The sequence below is a fragment of the Triticum urartu genome, chromosome 7A (assembly GCF_056163025.1).
Source record: "Triticum urartu cultivar PI428250 chromosome 7A, HENAU_Tu73, whole genome shotgun sequence".
NCBI classification, from domain to species: domain Eukaryota; kingdom Viridiplantae; phylum Streptophyta; class Magnoliopsida; order Poales; family Poaceae; genus Triticum; species Triticum urartu.
The window spans coordinates 739,186,106-739,205,455 of record NC_141879.1 but is presented as its reverse complement, the minus strand read 5'-3'; the positions used below and the strand labels follow the sequence as shown (position 1 = coordinate 739,205,455).

Here is a 19,350-nt window from a genome sequence, read left to right as displayed (position 1 = left end):
CTGAAAGCTTCACAAGGTCCTCTGTCTGTCAACAGCAGCAGATTGATCACGAAAAAGACAGTGAGAACATCAAAGGAAACACATAAAAGGGGATTCTCATCTCACACCAAAGGTTAACTGAACATAGCTACCAGCCAACTCCACCTCTGTCTGTCATGCTGCACTTCACAAGAACTCATCATTTTCAAACTTGTGTCGATCTGCTTCCCCTCCAGGTGACCGGCTTCTGCCACTGCCACTGTAACATGAAGCAAACGGCATGGTAAGTAAAATCGAGTAGAAAGGAGGACTCGAAAGAACTTCTGTGTGAGAGACATAGCCCCAGGCAGAGATCCACAGGCTCATCTCTGTTCATGTGCTCAGCTCTAAAGCATCTCTCATCACACACCATTCAAAGCAACGGGACATCAAAATTAAATGTAATATATGTGCACTGTGTTGGATAATGAGGAACTAAGTTTTACTGAGTGCCAAAGGCCAAACATATACATGTGTGGTAAAGTGCAAAAAAGCCCCTTATACAATGGGGGTTATACAAAAGGGGACTATACACATCTAACACCTCCCCTCAAACTCATGGTGGATCAACAACACTGAGTTTGGAGAGAAGAAAACTATGCTGCGCTCGAGTCTGTGCCTTCATGAAGAAGTCCGCTAACTGTAACTCAAAGGGCACATAGTGAAGAGCAAGACTCTGATCCTGTACAGCAGCACGCACCAAGTGGGCATCCATACCGATGTGCTTGGTGAGCTCATGCTTCACCGGATCATGCGCAATACTGATAGCACCTGTACTGTCAGACAGTAAGGGAGTCGAAGTAGTAGCAGCCACACCAAAATCCTCAAGTAACCATCGTAACCAGATCACCTCAGCCGTCAACATAGCCATTGCTCGCAACTCAGCCTCGGTGCTTGAGCGATCCAAGCAATAAGAGAGCCACCAAGAAAGACAGAGTAAGCAGACAGCGAGCGTCGATCTGAGGGATCACTAGCCCAGGTAGCATCGGAGTAGGCCTGGAGCTCGAGAGAACTGGAGTAATGCAATAAGAATGATGACATGATGTAGACAAGATCCGTTTATCTATTGCGTAGATATAGATCCCATCTTTTTATCCTTAGTAGCAGCGATACATACGTGTCGTTTCCCTTTCTGTCACTGGGATCGAGCACCGTAAGACCGAACCCACTACCAGGCACCTCTTCTTATTGCAAGATAAATAGATCAAGTTGGCCAAACAAAACCCAAATATCGGAGAAGAAATACGAGTCTATAAGAGATCATGCATATAAGGGATCACTACTAGGAATCCGCATTTTACCTACAGTCATATACCCTAGGTGAAATAGGAAAAACCATAGGGAAAGACTTTACCTTGGGCTTGCCCTAGGTAAAGAACCCTAGGTATAGTATAGTCGGTAAAGACCCCTTCCCCTAGGGTGTATCGAGCAAGCTCTAGGGAAAATTTCTTTACCTAGGGGCACAAGCCCTAGGGAAAGATTTCCACATGTATGTTGCATCCCATGTGGATAGGTTGTTTACCTACAGCTAGGCCCTAGGGAAAGATTGTGGGGCCCTTTGGCGCCACATCACCATACTTTCCCTAGAGTTACATACTGTAGGGAAACACCATCCCCATATGCAGACATAATTCAAACGTGTAATTTTAATTTGAATTCATAACCAATAATTCAAAATGGAGCCATAATTATGAAATGAAAATAACATCAAATAATTATGTGTGTATATATATATATATATACCAATCGTCACATGCATACAGTAGATGCCAAGACATCACCAGCCATCACATGTTTGACCAAAAAATAGGCTTGCTAGCTAGAGTTTGCTACATCTAACTCATTAAGCATCTCAAGTAGCACGTACATACTGATGTAGGTCAACTACAGTTTCCTACATTACAGAACATACACTAGCATGTTAACTATACATGCACCAAAATATTACTCCACGCACTATACATCCAAGAACATCAAGGAACCAACTGACTGCTCAATAGCAATAGGCTTAGTGCACCAGTTCCAGACTAACTGAAAAATCCCCCATACATCCCTTCATCATCTATAGCAGGAACACTTGCAGCAGTAACATGTTCCTGAAAAGGAAGATCCGCAAATTCTCAAAGGCTGGAACATGACAATAAGAACTTATTAACTCTGTGTTCCAATGCAAATTAGTGAGTTACATCAAGTCGCCAAAGTCTAAACAGAATTTCCTATTTCCAGTAATTAGAACAAAGGCATGCAAAATCTGGTATAAATTTGGGCAGCATAACAACTATAAACTGGACACTTGGACAAAAAAAATATTATGATCCCTCCAACATCCTCACATAGCCCCATTAATCAACATTAATCCCAAATGATCCAGCACCACACAGGCTAGCATCACACATCACATAAGCATGCATATTGTCACAAGTATGTGAATAGGTATCTCTCAACTTATCCATACACACATAAGTAATGCAACTACACATGCTGCATCGTTCTGAATCAGTTCACTAGTTGTTTTGGTACAAATAAATGAGACCAAAGAGTATACTGAAGGAAGGAAAAACATTTACTACCAACAATAGCCATGTGAAACTATTATTTGCACACAGAAACAATAATATGTACTCCTATGTTTGAGGAACCCTATTGTGCATTGCATTCATGTTTTATCCAAATCAACAAATTATACTGCAAACATCTCTAACATTCTCTTCTGAAAAGAAAAGAAGGCAAACATGCACTGTTCGATATACCCCTCTTACTAAATTATTCAACCCTGGAAGGTCACAACGAACAGACCATTACTATTTGTATCATTTGAGAACAATTTGAGAAATGCATACATTAATGGAGCTAGGTTTGTTTCTTGCTGAGCACACAAAGCTGGCGATTCTTCAATATTTTCTAGAATCTGCAAAAGAAGAGCTAGGTTTTAGAAGTAACCCTTATCATTCTTTAAATTTATTAATGTGTGTGTGTGTGTGTGTTTGCTTGAGATGGATGATTACATACTTGGATGGTAGATCGTTGTGGAGATCCAGGAGGAGAAAGCGAACGAAAAGGAGGTGGAACCGGCGACGGTGGTATTTCTCTAATAGGCACTCCTTGCTTAGTTACCAAAGTCTGCAAAAAATGAAAATTCACATAGTGGTTACTTTCAAATGCTAGCAAATTAATTGATAAACATGGAATGCATAACAAGCACCTGAAGAAACTTTTGTATCTCATTGCTGTGCTCGTACATCCCAACACCCCATGACAAGACATTGTTGGCATAAGCCTATGCTTTTCAAGTCTTCTCGGACTCCTTTTGACGCACATCTTCAATTTCTTCAGCTCAACGACGCTTCAAGACTGCTGAAGATGTACCAGTAGCTCTCACCTCAGAAATGGCCTCGATGTCATTGACAATGCTATTAAAGAGAGACCATGTACCATGTGGCTTCCCATTAGAGCAATCATAAAGTGCATTAGAACTAACATCATTTTTTAGAATATCATAGTCCTCTCCATTTAAATCTTTAGCCTTTTCTGTGTAAAGTGCCTACTCAAGAAGAAAACAAAGGTACAAAAATGTTTAGGAATTTCAAATAATTGTGTAAAGCTCCTATTACACAATTGCACAAGTGTGCGGACAAATTGACATAAATTTGGACAAACAAGTTGACATGCAAAAACACTAAATTAAGACCAGACTTCATCAGGAAGGTACAAAGAACTAAAGTTTGAAATCTCCTCAACAATAAATGCCTCAACAATTGAAGCCTCCACACGTGCTTTGTTACTAACTTTTGCTCTAAGTTTTTTATTAACCTACATTGCCATGTAACAAATTAATGTCCAAATAGGAAATACTACTACCATATGGACAGAATGCAAACAAAACATACCTTTCATAAGTATACATCCAACGATACTTAACAGGCCCTCCTACTTTTGCTTGATAAGGGAGGTGTATCATTAGATGCTCCATTGAATCATAGAACCCCGGTGATAAAATTTTCTCCAATTTACAAATTAGGACAGGAATGGTTTCCTCCAATTTATCCATTTGGTTAGGATCTATTTCTTTTGCGCAAAGCAGCCTAAAGAAATAACTTAGCTCAGCTAAAGCCTCCCACACATCATTATCTACATACCCCCGCAGCATGACAGGCAGCAACCGCTCCATAAATATATGGTAGTCATGACTTTTGAGCCCATATATCTTAAGTTGCTCTAAGTTAACACCTCGCTTCATGTTGGCCACATATCCATCCGGAAATTTGAGCTGAAGAAACCACAACAGGACCTCTCTTATTTGGTTCCTCTTCAAGCAATATGGTACTCTAGGCTTTTCCCATTTATCACTGGGCTTTTCTTGAAGGTTGAAATCAGTTCTGCTACACAGTACAGCTTGGTCAAGGCGGGCTTTGGCATTGTCTTTTGTCTTGTTAGGAATGTCAAGGACAGTATTAAATATTGCTTCTGCAATATTGTTTTTCTGTGTGCATAACATCTATATTATGAGGAAGCAAAAGCTTTGGGAAGTATGGCAATTCCCATAGCTTAGGAATGTGTGTCCAATTGTGTGTTACTCCATAACCTTCGAAATTGTTGTCCTTAACTTTATTCATGGAAGAAAAAACTTCATCCCCTGTTAACCTACATGGAGCAATATCCTTCACTACTGTATCTTTTAAAAAGGCATCACGCTCGGTCCTAAATACATGGTCGGCCGGCAGAAATCCCCTGTGGCTATCAAACCAACTCCATTTGTGCCCATTATCCATCCAAATTGTTTGTGGATCTACCCCGCACTCGTAACAAGCCAGCCCACCATGGGTAGACCATCCAGCAACCATACCGAAAGCAGGGTGGTCATGGACAGTTGTATGCAAGGTTACCCTCATATTGAAATTCTGCTTAAGGAAACTATCATAAGTTGGTACACCCGCCCATGCCTCTTTCAGCTCATCAAATAAAGGCTCCATGTACACATTGAAGCTCTTGCCAGGACTCTTTGGTCTAGGGATCACCATGCTAAGAAAGATATTTTGTGTTTTCAAGCATAGAGCAGGTGGCACGTTCAAAGGAGCAAGAAACACAGGCCAACAAGAGTATTGTGTTAACCCGAAATTAAAAGGGTTGGAGCCATCAGAGGACTTGACTAGCTTAACATTGCGTGGATCACTTGCAAACCCATCCACACTGAAAGATTTCCATGATTCACTATCAGCTGGGTGCACCATCATTCCTGGATTTTCTCGGTTGCCTTCCATGTGCTATCTCATGTGCTTAGCAAATTCAGGCTGCATGAGCAACCTTTGCAATCCTGGTAGAAATGGAAGGTATCACAGAACCTTACGAGGGATGGGTTTACGCTTCTTATTTGGGCAGTCATTGTTAACTACCTTATATCTTGCTTCACCGCAGAAATCACACTTCAGTTTTTTCTCTCTATCCTTATAGTATATCATGCAATAGTTAACACATGCATCTATCTTTAGGAGTGGCATTTTGAAACCAGCTAAGATACACTTGCACTCATACAAGCTTGATGGCATTTTATTGGCTTGTGGGAGTGTATCTTGCCAAAGTTTCACTAAACTATTTATGCAGTCGCCTCACAAATTGTATTGTGACTTAATTCCCATCAAGCTTGTAACAGTAGCAAAGCGTGAGGTTTGGGTGAACTCATGGAGTGGGTCTCTAACAGCTGACAACATGGCATAAAAAGCTTTGGCATCTGGTGTTGGCTCCTCGTCTACATTATCGACATGCATTGCATCCCCAAAGTCACACAACATGTCCTCTAAGCAATCAGTGTTGACAGACTCCACTCTATCTACATGAACATGGTGCTCCCCATGTCCAGTCCATTTAAAGTAGTTGGGCATGAACCCCCAATGACAAAGATGAGAGGTCATCAATTGTTTTGTTCTTCTACTACCATTGCAACATTTTGAGCAAGGACAAGAAACTCCAAACTTGGCACTACGGACACCCTCAAAAACATGTTTCACAAAAGCATTTGTATTGCGTATCCACTCATCGGAATGCCTTCCATTATCCTTCCACCCACTATACATCCAGCTACGTTGAGCATCCAAAGACATGGTTTGGTTTTGTACTTAAATCTGAAATAAAAATGAATTGCTACGATCATGAGTCGCATCCCAACAAAAAATGAATGCATCATACACACTAAAATAGAAAACCACTCATCAGCAACAAAAAATAACCCCACATTCTCACATCATAAAAGTGAACAATGCATTAATCAACATAGTTTTCATGGAAAGAAGAAATCATAATACCTACTTTATTTAGCAATGCCTTTCTTCTCTGTTGCTTCGATGCCACAAGCAGGGAAATTTTCTTCAAGCAAACAACACCCGAGACTTGTTAGTTTCTGAAAAAAAAATGTAGAAAAGCAATGGAGAATGTTAGAGGACTTCCATTTATTCATAACATAAAATAGAGACTGGGATGGAAAAGCCAAACAATTGCGGCTACTTGCTTTCATATGGATAACTAAACAACAATGGTAAAACGCACACGCAATTTCATGTAGATAACTACAACAATCATAAAATGCAGTAATCTGACCACTGTTAACACGAGCATATATAGTAATCAATGAAGCTATTGTTTCTGTCATTCATGCAATTGCAGTAGCTATGAACAAATTCAACAGATAAACTACATGAAACATTTCCTGTTCACTGTGTTTAGTGTCTGCATTCTGACCACAATTTACATGGTTGAATGGCTCATTCATGTGTTCGTGCATCTCCATATCAATCAGTTCTTCTATTTCTTCTTTTGCTAGAAATTTCTTTTATTCCTATGACCTTCCATACACCTTTTAACCAAGATGTTTAAACTGAAAACCCCACCTGCTGGAGAAGATGCTGAACAACGTCCACATGTACTGAATAGTGCACCACCTACTGCTTCCTTCGGATGCTAAAAGCAAAACAACAGTTTCAGAATTTTGCTAGACATACACCAGTACAACTATCTAGGCCAGCAATCAAACATCTTTCTAAACTAGAGAGGAAGAGAGATAGTGACAACCTTTTGGATAGAAGCAGCTGCGTACAACAGAGCAGATCGGGTGCTCGTCCAATAAGCGGGGGCGGCACCATCTCCACATCCAAAGGGCGACACGGTCAGCAGAGTTAAGGGCATCGCGGACGCGGTCACCACGGGCGGCACGATGCCGTCACCGCGGCCGGTGTGGCCATGGCCACCACGCCCGTCGTGACTGTCACCGATGCAGTACAGGGAGGAAGAAGGGGCGCGGCGGAGGGGGCGACGCGGGGCGAAGGAGGTCGCGGCTGCACGGGGGGAGAAGGTCGCGGCGGCATGGGGCGGAGCAAGTCGCGGCGGCGCGGGGCGAGCGGGGATAGAAGCTTCGTGAGGGAGGGGAATTTCTAGTCTGGCAGCGCAGCGCTTGGGGTATGGGTGTAGCGTGAAGGAGGGACCTAGCCAAAAAAATTCCTCTACTCGCCCTTTTTTCCTTCCTTTTCTCACTGATCAAAGGGCCCAACTTGTGCAAGGGGAAATAATTGGCGCGCGGTGTCGATAAAGGAGCGCGGGAGGCAATCTACGTGGCCAAATCGAGGGCATCTCTTCGGTCTTTTTTGGCTTCGATGGTATGTACGTGGCACCACCCTAGGGAAAGTTTAGTTTCTAAATTTTTTTGGCTGGAAAGACATCTTTCCCTAGAGGGTCCTGTTCATTTCTTTTCTATCCCTTGAGTTAGTTAATGAGCTCTAGGTAAAGAGGTTGGCTCTAGGTAAAATGTGGATTTGTAGTAGTGGATCAAAGAAACTCAAATAACTTTCATGGATATAAAAAGATATAACTGATCGTAAACTCGAAGTTCATCAGATCCCAAGAAACACACCGCAAAAAGAGTTACATAATATGGATCTTCAAGAGACCATTGTATTGAGAATTCAGCGAGAGAGAGAGAGAAAACCATCTAGTTACTAACTACGGACTTGAAGGTCTACAAAGAACTACTCATGCATCATCGGAGAGGCACCAATGGAGGTGGTGAACCCCATCCGAGATGGTGTCTAGATTGGATCTGGTGGTTCTGGACTCTGCGGCGGCCGGATGAATATTTTGTCGACTCCCCTAGGGTTCTGATATTTTTGGGGTATTTATAGAGCAAAGAGGCTGTCCGGGGGCACCCGAGGTGGGCACAACCCACCCACCAGGGCGCGCCTGGGCCTCCTGGCGCGCCCTGGTGGGTTGTCCCCTCCTCGGGACTCCCCACAGGTGCAACCAGGGCCCAACTTCTTCCTTTTGGTCCATAAAAAATCATCGTGAAGTTTCGTTGCATTTGGACTCCGTCTGATATTGATTTCCTGCGATGTAAAAAACATGGAAAAAACAGCAACTGGCACTTGGCACTATGTCAATAGGTCAGTACCAAAAAATGATATAAAATGACTATAATATGATTATGAAACATTCAAGATTGATAATAAAACAACATGGAACAATAAAAAAATATAGATATATTGGAGACGTATCACCAGTTAACCTCCCAAAGGCCCTCTGACTCACGGCGCCGGGGGCCAGCACCAACCAAAACCTTGGTGCGACGATCCTGAATGGAGCAAGAGTCGGTATCAAGAATGACACAGCAACCAGAATCAGTAAGTTGGGCAGAGAAAAAAAAGATTCATGGTAAGCGAGGAACATGTGGAACACTAGGAACCGAAAAGGACGAAGTGGAAAGAATACCACGACTAGCAACAGGAAGAGATGTGCCATCGGCGATGAGAACATTAACAGTCGAATCAAGAGGTCGAAGAGAAGACAATGCGGAAGAATCAGAGGACATATGAAAGGAAGCTCCAGAATCCAGGACCCACGAAGATGTACCTGACTGTGTAGATGCCGGCGATGGTGGAGTGGTGGATGCAGTCACAGCGGCAGCAGAACCAGTTGACGAGGAGCCAGAGGAAGCAAGTAGACGCTTGAGCCGTACAATATCCTGGTCAGTGAGTGACGGAGTCCCACTGGAAGGCGAGGAAGACGCAGGAGTCCCACTCGAAGAGCAGCGCCTCTGATCTCGCTTCTTCTGGCGACAGTCAGACACAGGGTGACCAGTCCGGGAGCAGTAACCACAGAAGGTGTCACGGCGCAACGTGCCCTTCTTAGCATAAGGAGGGCGACCCCCCCTGAAGTAGTAGGCAGGAGCGGTGAGACGAGCAGACGACACAGGAGCTCGGGTAGCCAACACTAACGGAACCGCAAGAAAACCAGTAGAGGGAAGGTGGGTCTCCTCAGCACGAAACTCGGCAAGCACCTCTGAGATAGGAACACGACCACGAGCAAGCAGGTGAGCACGTCGAGGCTCAAACACAGAACGGAGACGAGATAAGAACTCATGGACCCTCTGAAATTCCAAATCGGACCGCGTAGTCTGACAGCAACGGCAAGTCCCACAAACAACTGTCCAAAGGGAGTCAAGCTGGCGCCACTGAGTGTAAGCAGACAGATCATCGCACCACTGAGTGTAAGCAGACAGATCATCGCGGTACACAGAAAGAGCATCTGAATAAGCTGACACCTGCTTGTCATAAGCATCAACGGCAGGAGCATCGAGAGCCTTGGTTGCATCCCGATCAGCCTGGGAAGCATCAACAGCAAGAACCGGCGGTATAGGCGGGGTAGGAGCCACGGGAGCAATAGGACATGGCGGACAGGGAACCTCACAGAGAGAACACCCCACAGAAGAAGACCACGCATATGGATACGGATGAAGCCCGCAAACTCAGCATAGTTGGTGCCATCAAAGATCACCGAGCATCGAGGAACAACCACATAGCCCGAAGAAGACATACTGAGATATCACTCCGTCCTTTTTTTAGTCAACAGACGCAGTCCACCCGATCTGGATCGGGCAGGGGAGCACTCGAGGGCAGCAGGGGATCGCTCGAGCAGGAGAGGATTGGCGCTGTCTGGCTAGGGGACTCGCGCGCGCGAGCCTGAGCGGAGAAGCAGCCGGACAGCCTGGGCCGGAACTTGCCCGGGCCAACGACGGCGTCCAGAACCAGCCTGAGGCAGTGGCGGCTGGACGGGACGGGAGCGGCGGCTTCCCAACACCAGGAGCTGCGGCGGCTAGACGGGACGGGAGCGGCTGCTTCCCGACAGGTCAGGGGCGGTGGCTGCGGCCGAAACAGTAGCAGGCAGCAGTGGCTGCCGGAACAACAGCAGACGGCGGCCGGAGAGAGGGAGGCGAGGGCGAAGCCAGACAGTAGGCTGGCTGATCCGGCGGGGCCAAGGAGAGGACGACCAGGGACGAGCCGAGGCGGATAGGGGCGACCGGAATCGAGCCGGGCGGCCGGAATCGAGAGGTAGGCTAGGAACGGGGCGTACGGAGTTGCATCGTGCGAGAGAGTGAGGCTAACCTAGCATCTGATACCATGTTGGATAATGAGCAACTAAGCTTTACTGAGGGCCAAAGGCCAAACATATACATGTGTGATAAAGTGTAAGAAAGCCCCTTATACAATGGGAGTCATATAGAAGGGGACTATACACATCTAACACACTGCATATCACACGGTTCTCTCACCCTGACCAATTACGGACGGCCAGCTGCAAAGCCGACAGTGCTCCGGTTTCATTTATAAATTGGAAGTCAGGTACACACATGCACGCCCAGATCGCATACATCTCACAGGTACAACTTTGTCTGTATTTTTTTTTGTGAAATAACTTTGTCTGTAGTTGACAGAGCACATAACGAAATAACTAACTAGAGAAACCAAGCACTATGGCACTAGACAGACTTTCAGGGAATACGTAATTTTTCATGTCTGACAGAATGTATCCCTTATGTGCATATACACTACTTAGGCTTTCTCTTTCTTACAATAAGGTGGTCGTAAACTCGTAATACCAAATCTTAAGGTGCTGAAGACTGATTCTTTTTAATCACCGATCGACATATCTTCCCATTTGATTCTGTAAAAGCCCCAAAATAAATTGGCATGCCATGCTACCACGAGCCCGTATGTATGCGTACACAACACATGGCGAAACTAAAAGCAAAAGCACCGCAAGATGATCGTTAGCCAGATCAGAAATCAACAGGGAGGGCAAAAATCAGTCATGGTAGCTGCCGCTAACCTGCGGATTCAAATGAATAGGATTGGCTCTAGAACATAACTGCCTCGCCTTCTCTGTCGCTCACGGTGATTGCTGTTGCAGGCTCCTCATCTTCTACTACTTCTTTTGGTAAAGCTTCGAAACAAAGAAAATAGAATGAGCATTAATTTGCACTGTTGGGCCAGAGAGAAGAGAATTAAGCTAGTTAATTATGTCGAAGTCTACAGAAACCTTGCTGAGTGAAAGAAAGACTTGCTGGCGGGCCGTCTACTTCCCCTTGCGCGATGGGGCGGGCGGGCCGGCCTCCTCGGGCTCGCCAGCATAATGTGCCTGCGTGGATGATGCGGCAGCATGGAGGACTTCATGACGGTGGCGACCCGGGGCGGCGGCCCTGGCAGGTGGTGGCTGGTGAAGTCTAGGCCTCTCGCGGCGGCATGGCGTGACGATATCCTTATTCAAGGCGGATCTGCGTCGGCGATCTGGTGCTTTTGCTCCGGATTGGATAGGATAAGCAACAGTGTCCAGCGCATGAGATTCCTCTCGGCGGCTCTCGCGGTTTGGCGAGGTGGGGTGGCGGCCCTACTCCCAGGCTTCAGTGGTGGCACACGCAGGCAGTGGACAGTGTGCCAGAGCTCCCACGGTGGTAGTACTGTTGTGGATGGTCGCCAGATTTGAGTGGCCAGATTTAGGGCTTTGAAGGCGGTCTGAACAGTGCACTCGTTGTCGGTTGGAAGCTCATGACATAGATTCGGGTGAAAACATGGTCTTCGGCCGGTAGCCGGAGACGATGATGATGACGCCCTCGGTCGTTTCCTTTTTGAAGGCAACATCAAGGTGAAGCTCCCAACTCCTTCCGCTACCTCTGGGGAAACCCAAGATCAGTCGATCAGATGACGGTGGCGCACTTGCGTCTTTCCCTTTTTGGGGGCGTCATTCTTGGAGGTTTGCATTGGCTTGAGGGACTAGTGGACGGTTCAAGCGGTGGAGCGGCTTTTCATGTGACGCATCAACGACATGGAGTCTCGACGGCATGGCGCAGCAAGGCCTCGGCGAAGGATATGTGATGATGGACGCACACAGGGAGAAGGCATTGTCTGGCGCCGTGGGGGCGTTAACGGCAGGCCTGACAAGGTTGATGCATTAGTACTTGCTCTAAAGATGGATCAGTGAAAAACGGCAACGGCGACCTATGAGAGTGCGCCGGACCGGTTTGCGCCCCAAACCCAGTATGTGGCTTGGTTGGGGCCTCCCGCCTTAGATGTTAGGCATTTGTGCGATGTCTACTTGGTATTATGCTCGGACTATTGACACACCTTCATCAAGTGGATAGGAGTAGCGACAGATGTTGCTAAAATGGTGGCTTCAGAGTACCGGATGTACTAATTTGTAAAGTCTTTATGAATAATTAACAAAATAACTGCATGCATCTCCCAAATGCAGAGGACGGAGGTCATCCTCCTTTTTAGAAAAAAAAATATCAACCGCTTTCTGCACTCGCTGGCAAGCAGTTTTCTTCATACCAAAAATCAACATCAATTTTCTGGAGACAGGGGAGATGCTGCATGTCAACATCCAAGTCACCACCGGTGATGCGCGAGGCTCGGGCATAAAAGGAAAAGTATTCAAGCCTGGGCATGTTAGAATAAGGACGCCGCTAACTGCCACACGTGTGGCAGGAAGAGAGACACACCACACGTCTCTAATGCAAACAGATTGCCACGTCATCGCATGCATGCATGTAGGAATCTTTTTGGATTTTCAGTTTTTAAAATGTTTTATCTCTTAAACAAAAAATCTGATTGAAGATCCGTTTTCACCATTAAATCCCTCGCGATGAGATCTTCGAAACTAGATCCCATCTTGATATGTTTTGATGAATTTTTTTTGGATTAAAAGTTGCCATGTCTATTGCATATGAATTGCCATGATGTTTACACTGAAGTTGCCATGATATGTTTCAGCTATTTTCTTCTACATTTTAAAGTAAATTTTGACATTTATAAAACGGGGAATTAAGAAACTAGACTTGCCAAGAACCATAAACTAAAATTGTCATGATACATGCACGTAAAATTGACATGGTTCATACAAAAAATAATTTTCATGGTCAAAGTACTGGAGTTGCCATAATCAAAATACTAAAATTGCCATGATCTACAAACTAAAATTGCCACATGGCAACTTTAGATTAAGCCCTATGGCAAGTGCAGTGTAAACATCATGTCAACTTCTGGGAAAAAAATCGTCAAAATATATCAACATGTGATCTAGTTTTGAAGATCTCGTCGAGACGGATTTAATGGTGAAAACGGATTTTTAGTTCGCTTTTTTATTTAGGAGATACAACATTTTTAAGCCGAAAACCAAAAAAAATTCTGCTGATGTCATCTATTCATACGTGGCAAAATGAGTGGTGATGAAGGCGTGTGGGCGATGTGCAAACGCCCACACGTGTGGGCATTAACATTTTCGTAGAATAAATCCAATGCGCTCCGTCTAAAACCGAGGACCAAGCAATCACACAAGCGCGACACCGAGATTTGTTAACGAGGTTCATCATCATGGCTACATCCCCGGGGCATGACTACGGACGCTCCTCCCCATGACACCGTCACAATACCACACCTCGGCCGCCCGGGCGCCGGCACACGCCGCCGGCTCCCCCGCGTGCCCGTGCTATTATGTTGGCATAGGTTACATGGTGTGTCTACCCCCGCTATATATAAGAGGCCTAGGATACAAATGTCCTACTAGGACACAACTCCACATTCTATGTAAATACAATACAACTTCTAGTCCAACTGTAACCTACCTTGTACAATAATATTCGACACAACTCTAACAGGGCATGGATGGCCACATCTGAAAATTATAGAAACTGCACTCTCTCAGGCAAGGGAATGCATCATTGCCAATGATGAACCTTTATACGGGAGTGAATTGGACTCTGGAGGTTGTCAGATCAAGAGAACGAAGAGCTGTCAATTTCCCAAGGATCTGAATGTCGACCCCCGGCCTCACTCTATCCACTACTACATGCAAGCAGGAGAGGACGGGAAACAATGATGAATTAAAACATCTAGGCAATGTTTAGGTACAATGATAAAAAGAAAAGGTTTGGAGGTGTGGAGGGGGCACCCATCTGTCCCAGCTGACATTAAACCTTGCATCCCCACAAAGAAAAATAGTTAATTTATGCAATTCTCGCAGATTGGCCAAGGACACCACCAAAGAATTACAAACACTCTCGTCGTCTCCCTCCCACCAAAGACCAAGCACACTCAGCTCCACCAGCTTTCCTAGCTCTTTCTCAATCGCATCAGTACCACCCACCATCACTTCATTCAGCTCTTCTAAGGACACCAAATTCCCTATCCCAGCTGGCAATCTCGTTGTAATATCAACATAGAGGCACATTAAATGTCCTAGCCGACCAACACAGGATGGCACCTCCATACACGTTCTTAAGTTCAGTGTTTGCAAGAAATGTAGCTTTCCTATTCCCATGGGCAGAACGTCAACTAATGTACCTTCTAGCCCTAGGTACCTCAGATGTACTAAATTCTCAACATACCTAAGATCAATCTGGTGGCTACTTTTCTGAAGATTACAACCTTCTAAATCCAATACACGCAGAACTTGGAAGATTGAAACAGTCTGGATCAGATCAACACCAGTTCTAAAGAGAGTAGCAGACCTTAACTTTGACATACTTATCGCATTGACCTGATGGGTGGTGTGCTTTGACATGCTATTCAGAAATGATACCCTGCGAACCATGCTATCTGAATTACTTTTCCTTTGCTTAGTACCATCCAATATAGTAACGAAATTTTCTACGGTAGATAGAGAACATATGAGATCAAGTACCATATCATGTACGTGACAACTTCGCACCCTACCATGAAAATCAACATATGATGGCTGAATCAAGTTTCTGTTTATCAGCTCAGTGAAGTATCTCTCTCCAAGCTCAAATAGTCTAATGTCTTGTTCTGCACCTTGGATAAAGCCTTCAGCTATCCACTTCAATATCAACCGGTCTCTATCTATCTCAAAATCTTCTGGAAATATACTGAGATATAATAAACAAGTCCTTAGATAACAAGGTAGATCATAATAACTAAAGGATAGTATTCTCTGCATATCCTTCGCAGTACCACCTTCTTCAAGTCCACGACCAATAGAACTCAGTAAGTTATCCCATTGATACTTTGGCTTTATCTGTTGATCATTACTGGCTAACAGACTGGCTATAGTAATGATGGCTAGTGGCACGCCACCACATTTCTTCAAAATCCCTCTAGATACTTGCTCCAGTTCAACAGGACATTTGTTGGAAATATGAGCAATTTATCGAATGATTTTATTAATGGAAATACTAGATAAAGCATGACTAATATAGCAGAGATAAAGCAAGTCATGCAATCTGACAGAGAGAAGATAAGTAGCATCTGCATATATGAACTTGAACTAAACACATCTAGAATAGCCACTAGATGAAATTGCATATATGAAGTAGAACCTAACATATGTAGGGCAGAAACTAGAGGAAGGAACTGTGACAGGACTTCTAACAGAAAGAGCAAGAACACGTACGGGACAGCAGCAACAGAAGCACTGGACTTGGGGTCGACATCCTCTCCAGCCATGTCGTCGATGAGGTTGTCGACGTTGGGGAAGAAGTCGTCGTCGGGGAAGTAGTCGTCTGAGTCCGTGATGAAGGAGTCAGTAGTTGCGCGGAGCGCTTCCCAAAAACCTTATCACCCTTCTCCCGTACAGGACTCAAAGAGGTGCGGTTTCGGAGGCCTACTGTCCCAACTCGCGGTGCACGCCGCAAGCCGGGATGAGGAAGACAGCAGCAATTCAGAGATTGGAACCGGTGGCGAGAGGAAGGAGAAGTTCTGGTGCGTCTCTCTGAGAGGAGCGACCTTCCTTTTATAGACGCAAGAGAAGGAGGCAAGAGGCTGCGCCGGGAGCTAAAGGGAACGCGGGAGACGAAACGAACAGACAGCAGCCGAAGGGTGCAGCGTTCGTATTCAATATCCACTACAGCAAAAATTTAGACATCGGCTCGGCTCATTCCCGCAACCCACAACCCGCGGCGGGTGGCGGAGGAGGAGCGCGCGTGGATGTCCCTCTTGTTCTCATCCTCGTACATGTGGAGAAAGAGTCTCTCTTATAAAGAGGTCCAACTCCCTCCAAACTAGCAATGTGGGACTAAACTTTAGTTCCACTTCTTGCCTTGCACGAATGGGCTGCGTGGGCCTCTAGGATTTATTAGGAATTTCTGAAACTGCTATTGGTCTAGGCCCAAAATAGACAAAATTCCAGCAACATTCACTTCCTTGATGGGATATTCTTTTGTAGAAGAGCCTTTTGGAGTCATCATTATCAAGAGATTTCATCTTATGAATAATATCATCAGCAGATGGGCAACATGCTTCGGAGCCGCCGAACGTAGGTCGGAAGGATTCAACCCGAAGACACACGAACGTAGACGAACAACGACGAGATCCGAGCAAATCCACCAGAGATAGATCCGCGGGAGACACATCTCCACACGGCCACCAACGATGCTAGATGCACCGCCGGAACGGGGGCTAGGCGGGGAGACCTTTATTTCATCTTCAGGGAGCCGCCAACGTCTCGCCTTCCTGAGCAGGACACAAACCCTAACAAGACAGTAAAAAACGACTGAAAACGGAGCCTTCCCGCCGGTCCTTGGCAGGATCCACCGCGCCTCCATGGCCCTAGGGCCACCGGAGACGAGGCGGACCTGCGGCGGCGCCGGCGAGAGGCAGAAATCCTAGCTTTCTTTCTTGAAGGAGGAGGAGCGACTTGGGGAGTCCGTGCGTATTTCCTTAAGGTTTTCCAAACCTATCACTTAAGGGGCGTGCTACAGGATCGGCCCAGTTATGAGCCGTCAGATCTGATGAATCGAGCGGCCAACAAGATTTTTTTGCAACAGTGAACTTGCTGCAGATTTTTTGCAGCAATGGTCTTGTTGCAGAAATTTTTTTTCAACAAAGGTGATGTTGCAAAAAAAAATACGAGCCCACGGAGCGGTGGCATCTCCCAGCCACAGGTGATGCAAAGGCTCAAGTAGTGCGAGGCGGCGAACTGCTCCATGGTGGTGGCACGCACGCCGACGGCATGGGAGGAATGGCGAGGTGCGGAGAATGGTTGGGTACGAACTGATCTGGGCGGGTCGCGGCCATGCACAACTTAGTGGCAGCGATGGAGTTCAGTGACGGGCGAGCCCGATCCCTTCCATTGAGCTTCGGGCCAGCACCGGTGACCTCGCAAGGCAGGCGCAATTAGATGTGGCGGTGCGGCGAATGGAGCAAGAGGAAAAGACCCCGGCTGCACGACGACATCCCTTGAGGGATCCAGATCCTGCAACATACGAGTTGTTGCGGTGGATAGACTGCAACAAGGGCTCAGTTGTAAAACCGCAAGAGATAATTTTAGTTGAGCTCCGGGGATGGCGTCACAGGACAGCGTCGCACTCATGAGGCGACGGATGCCCGCATGTGATCCACCGGCTAAGAGCATCTCGGGCCGTTCGGCAGGGGCTTGAAATAGTGCCGCCTAGGGGCGAACCGATGATAAAATCAGCATGGGGCGATCGGTTTCCCAGCCGCCACTCCAAAGTCGCCTAGGACGCCTTTTTTAAAACTAAACTCGAGCGAAATCCGGCCAAACACAACACAAATTTGGCCAAACTAGGAGATTTCGTTGATATTTTATAAAAAAACTAAAAACATAATTTAAAAACAACTAAAACGACAACTAAAACTACTACTGCGGCGCCGCCCGCCTTCTACATGCCGAGTAGCCTGTACATCTTGGTGTAGTCGCCACCGTCGTCGTCGTCGTCGCCGCCGTCCCTGCTACCGCCCCGACCAGCATCGCCGATGCGCGGGGGTTGGACGGCACGGGTGCCTCCTCGTCGCTGTCGTCGAGGATGACGATGCCGCCCTCCTCATGTGTGCGGCGCCGAGCGGCGATCTCCTCGAGGGCGCGACGCTGGCGAGCCATCTCCTCGCGGACGTAGTCCTCCCGCGCCCATATGAGGACGGTCCCTGCCACCGCCCCATGGTTCTTTCCGTGGCCGCACCGACCCACCTGTTGCCGCTGTGTCCACTAGTAGAAAACAGGGCTTTGGTACAGGTCGGGTCAGCCCATTAGTCCCGGTTCAGTCCAGAACCGGGACCAATGGGGGCATTGGTCCCAGTTCGTGAGCCCAGGGGGCCGGCCGGGCCACGTGGGCCATTGGTCCCGGTTCATCTGGACCTTTTGGTCCTGGTTGGTGGGATGAACCGGGACCAATGGGCCTCGCTCCTGGCCCACAAGCATTGGTCCCGGTTCGTGCCTCAAACCGGGACTAAAGATTAGACCTTTAGTCCCGGTTTGAGGTCTTTAGTCCCGGTTTGAGGCACGAACTGGGACTAATGGGGTTGAGACCTTTAGTCCTGGTTCGTGCCACGAACCGGTACTAAAGGTCCCATTTTCAAACTCTACCCCCCCCCCCCCCACCCCGTGGATCGCCTTTTCAGTTTTTTAAAAAAATAAAAGAAAATGATGGAAATGTCAAAAAAATAAAAGAAAATAAGTTTTCCATGTGATATGTGGTCTAGTTGAGGGGAAAATTTGCAAATGTGAATTTTGACTTTATTTGCAAAATCTCTCATAACTTTTGCATACTAACTCGGATGAAAAAGTTTTTTATATGAAAAATCATCTACTGGAAAAGTTACATCCAAATTTAACCGGGGGAACCCTGTTAAACATTTTCAAAATCCTCAAAAACCTAATAGAAAAAAAGTTACAGGGCTTTTAAGATCTAGAGTGAAAAAAATCAAAAAAATTCAAACAGTGGTCAAACAATGGTCAAACTAATTATTCTAGAATATTAGTGTTACTAAATAATTATTTCAGTTATTTCAATTTTGGTCAAATCTGATCAAACTGTGGTCAAACAATGGTCAAACTAATTATTCAAAAATATTAGTGTTACTAAATAATAATTGTTTTTTAAAACAATAGTTTCAAAATAAAACTATGAAATGTGTCACTTCATGCTCAAGCAAAATTCCTGAAGGTTAATAGGATTGACATCTTAGTATTGTCAGGAAAACAACAAGTGCAGACTTGGAGCGAGGGAGAATAGAACCCGGAAGTTAAGCGTGCTCAGGCTGGGGGAGT

At 45.9% G+C, this 19,350-nt stretch overlaps 2 pseudogenes; both read right to left on the bottom strand.

Moving 5' to 3' along the window:
• Positions 1-2,785: 2,785 nt before the first annotated feature.
• Positions 2,786-6,113, bottom strand: LOC147962541 (uncharacterized; annotated as a pseudogene).
• A 6,503-nt stretch (positions 6,114-12,616) lies between these two features.
• LOC147962540 (disease resistance protein RGA5-like) lies at positions 12,617-18,183 on the bottom strand (annotated as a pseudogene).
• Positions 18,184-19,350: the final 1,167 nt, after the last annotated feature.